Genomic DNA, 4,349 nt, shown 5'->3' on the forward strand with positions numbered 1-4,349 from the left:
ACATCCTACTCTTTGTGATCCCATGGACTGTAGCCTACAAGTCTCCTCTGTCCATGGAATTTTCCAGGCAACAGTACTGGAGTGGGTTGCCATTTCCTTCTCCAAGTGAACCCTTTATTTAAGGCCCAGTAGGTCAAAGTATGTGCACAGAAATATGGCAGCTACCAAGGACCAATGGCAGCTACAAGGCAGATACGATGACAGATATAATGTCTAGGATCCAAGGCTGATAGGTCTAATCCTGAAAATAGCCGAGTACCAAAAGGCCTGGACTGAAAGATTTCACACTGACACTGGACAGAATCAAGTCCTGGGAGCTGCCAGGGCCTGTGATGTCCAAGAGCTGCTTTTCAAAGGGGACCTCCCAAGCACTACTGAAGGCCAACATCTGAGAAGCCTCATAACTGACAAGAATGAATGAGCTAGTTATTAGCAGATTAAGCAAAATGTTTTCATTATTAAGACATGTTTCTATGGTGCTGGATTGTTTGCTTTCTTTATATTTTTGGGGTCACAAAACCTTTATTTAGCTCTTAATCTCCATTACATCTGGAAAGTTTTCTAAAACCTGTTTATCTAGTGGTTGTTCAGACAGTCAGTCGTGTCCTACTCTCTGTGACCCCATGGACTGCAGCATGCCAGGCTTCCCCGTCCTTCACCACCTCCTGGGGCTTCTTCAGACTCATGTCCATTGAGTCAGTGATGTCATCCAACCATCTCATCCTCTGTTGATGAAGATTTACATTGTTTTCTATTTATCTAGAAAGCTATGTAAATCTTCCACTTAAAAATAGCAGTCAGTATATCTTAAAGAACTTGAAAGATGGAAAGTTACTGTCGTCGTTAAGACATTTATTGAACGGCAACCATGTAATGTGTGACTGACCCTCCCTCATGGGTTTATGACCTGCATTAATGCAGGTTAGTGCCCTGGCAGATCCTGGTCCCAAAATGCCTCGGCTTGTCTATTAGGCCAAGACAACCCCACGCTCTTTCTGGACACTAACACAGAGGCCCAGTTTCCCACTCTTCCCATGTTGAAGAAGGTTTAGTGTTAGTTGCTCAGTCGTGTCCAACTCTTTGCGATCCCATGGACCATAGCCCTCCAGATCCTCCATCCATGGAATTCTGAAGAAGGTTTCTTTTTCTTCCTTTCCTAAAATAATACAGGTGAAAAAATATTTAATACATAAACCAAAAGAAAAACACTAAAAATCATCCATAATTTTAAATCAACCACAAATCTTTCTAGACTGTCTGAAAGAGTTACCTGTTGTCAAATCAATAGATGTCAAGAAGCATTGCTTGTTTAGAAGGATGGTAAGGATAACCCTGTATGCGAGACAGCAAAAGAGACACAGATGTATAGAACGGACTTTTTTTGGACTCTGAGGGAGAGGGAGAGGATGGGATGATATGGGAGAGTAGCATTGAAACATGTATACTATCATGTAAGAAACAAATCGCCAGTCTATGTTCGATACAGGATACAGGATGCTTGGGGCTGGTGCACGGGGATGATCCAGAGAGATAATATGGGGTGGGAGGTGGGAGGGGGTTCAGGATTGGGAACTCATGTACACCCGTGGCGGATTCATGTCAATGTATGGCAAAACCAATACAGTCTTGTAAAGTAAAATAAAGTAAAATTAAAAATTTAAAAAAAAAAAGAAGCACTGCTTGAGAACCTAGAATGTTTCTGGCACAAGGCTGGGTGATCTAAGGCACAGAACAATAGGGGGACTTCCCAGGGGGTCTAGTGACTAAGACTCCATGCTCTCAATGCAGGGAGCCTGGGTTCCATCCCTGGTCAAGGAACTAGGTCCTGCTGAAACTAAAGACCCCTTATACCCCGAGGAAGAGCAAGGACCCCACGAGCTGCAACTTATAAGACCCAGCACAGCCAAATAATTAATAAGCAAATAAACATTGAAAAAAAAAGGAATAGGAATCTCGGCCCAGACCTTCAAAAGAGTTTGATCTCTTGTTGCTGCTGCCGCTGCTGCTGCTAAGTCGCTTCAGTCGTGTCCGACTCTGTGGAACCCCATAGACGGCAGCCCACTAGGCTCCTGTCCCTGGGATTCCCCAGGCAAGAACACTGGAGGCGGGTTGCCGTTTCCTTCTCCAATGCATGAAAGTGAAAAGTGAAAGTGAAGTCTCTCAGTCATACTCGACTCTTAGCGACCCCATGGACTGGAGCCTACCAGGCTCCTCCGTCCATGGGATTTTCCAGGCAAGAGTACTGGAGTGGGGTGCCTTGCCTTCTCCGTGATCTCTTGTTAGAGAACATAATAAAAACAAGTACAGCCAGAAGCCATAATATGCTGATGAGCCACCATCACCGCTGCCAGGAGGATGAAAAAGGAAATGTACTCATTCATTGGATAAATCTGCATTGAGCGCGACTGCGCGCTCTCTGCATTGCACATGGATGGACATCTTAAGGAGATGATAGCAGCCAGTCAGGAAATATTATCTAGATGGATAAACATATAAGGTGCGGGAAGTACAAAGCGGGAAAACCCCGAAGATTTCCCGGGAAAACCGGCAGGAGCTGACGCTTGAACCCATCCCTGAAGGAAGAGAGCGGCCAGCAGGGGGCGCCAACTGAGCGCTAAGTACGCCCGGTGCCACAGGAGGAGCACTTCCTGGATCATTTCATTTAATTCGCTCAAGAGCCCTATAAAATAAGTATTTATTTTTCCTTCTGTTTTACAGGTGGGCCAGCCGAAACTGAGAAGGACTCCAGAACCTGTGAACATTTCACAGCCAATAGGTGAGGTCAGAGCTCAGGCCCAGGCAGCTCCCACCACGTGTATCCACAGAGCTGCGGTACCCACCTGTGGTTTCAGCCTTCTCCTCTGCCTCTTGCTGGACCGCATTCCTCCACTTCATCCACTGCGGTCGAAAATGCACATGACTTTGATGAATCGTTTGTTTTTACAATGTGAGAGTTCAATGTGAGAGTTCGTAAGTTGTTGCAGTGACTCGCAATTCAGATCCTTCAGCCAGGTTGGTTGAAGCAATCCAGTGTTACCATGAACGCAACTGAGAACTCAGATTTAAAAGGAATAAAGTTGCTTTCTGGCTCTCCTGAAGTTTCTCTCGAGATCTGAGATAACCCACTTCTAAGGATTCCCTGCTTTTAGGGGTGAGATCAACTGTCCCAACGTCTGTCTCCACCCCCACCTCTGCTAGGGAGAGGATTTGACATCCCCTACTGCAGAACTTCCATGGACAGAGGAGCCTACAGTCCATGGGGCCACGTAAAGTTGGACACGACTGAGCGACTACACCACCACCACCACCCCTCCAGCCTGCCAGATTTTTTTTCTGTTGTCTTTGCCCTTTTCCTTTCCTTCTTCAATCCCAGCACTCCTCCAACCTCTCAGGGAATAAGCTCACATCCTTCCAGCCATTCCCGGTCAGATGACTTCTTTCGGAGACCACTCCTCCATAATCCTCACATTTGCCCACTAGAACACAGAGACTCTCAAGTATCTCTTCCTGATGTCCAAACCACCTTTTCTGAGGAGGTGGCATTTTGCCATAGGAAATGAGCACACATTTGAAACCGAAAATGACAGATGGGACAGAATCACATGCCCAGTGCAGAGTGCAGAGTGCAGAGCACACTGGGAGATTAAAATGGGAGCGATCCATTGCAGCTTAATCTATGGCGAATGGGCTTCATGAGAGGCAAAACGTGAGCGAGAACTTGAAAGATGGACACTAACTGAGGAGACGCTAACAGAATCAGATGTGGAATAAACAGGCACCTGACTACATTTTTCTAGGAGCAGTTTGCCATCCTGACATAAAACAATGCTCACAATGGAGTGGTTTCTATGCACCCTCTACCAGTATGCCATTCCTGCCTTCTCAACAGCTAAATAAATCAGGCCTTCATTTTGCTAAAAAAAGGAACAAAACCAAACTTTTCTGTTAATAATTATTCCTAGCATAAGAGATTAGATCGTTCAAATCTAGATATAGTTTATGGATTTAATATTAAAATCCCTTAGCATTCAATCCAATTAGGGAATGTACGCATCATTGCTATTGGGTGAGATTATCTCCAGTACTTTATGGGATACTAAATATGGTTTAAAAGTTCAGCTCGGGGTTTCACAGGTGGCTCAGTGGTAAAGAATCTGCCTACCAATGCAGGAGACATGGGTCCAGGTAGATCCCACATGCTGAGGAGCAGCTAAACCCATTTCAATTTGCCTGAAACTCTATTGAATTTTTTTTTTTTTTTTTTTACTTTTCTAACACTGAGTCCATCTTTAAGGAGACATTTGCTCTAAGAAAAGCATTTCGAATTTTAAAAAACAAGTAATCTACTT

At 44.8% G+C, this 4,349-nt stretch overlaps 1 long non-coding RNA gene across 2 annotated transcripts; it reads right to left on the reverse strand.

Moving 5' to 3' along the window:
• Nucleotides 1–492: 492 nt before the first annotated feature.
• On the reverse strand, nt 493–3,557 carry LOC138446658 (uncharacterized). 2 transcript variants are annotated; one of them, XR_011259494.1, is made up of 3 exons: nt 1,965–2,546; nt 1,271–1,332; nt 493–1,156 (listed from the first exon to the last, which is right to left on the reverse strand). It is a non-coding gene; the product is annotated as an uncharacterized lncRNA (long non-coding RNA). The 2 variants fall into 2 exon arrangements; XR_011259495.1 differs by lacking the exon at nt 1,965–2,546 and adding an exon at nt 2,841–3,557 and having other exon boundaries at nt 835–1,156.
• Nucleotides 3,558–4,349: the final 792 nt, after the last annotated feature.

This window comes from Ovis canadensis, chromosome 10 (assembly GCF_042477335.2).
Source record: "Ovis canadensis isolate MfBH-ARS-UI-01 breed Bighorn chromosome 10, ARS-UI_OviCan_v2, whole genome shotgun sequence".
NCBI lineage: Eukaryota > Metazoa > Chordata > Mammalia > Artiodactyla > Bovidae > Ovis > Ovis canadensis.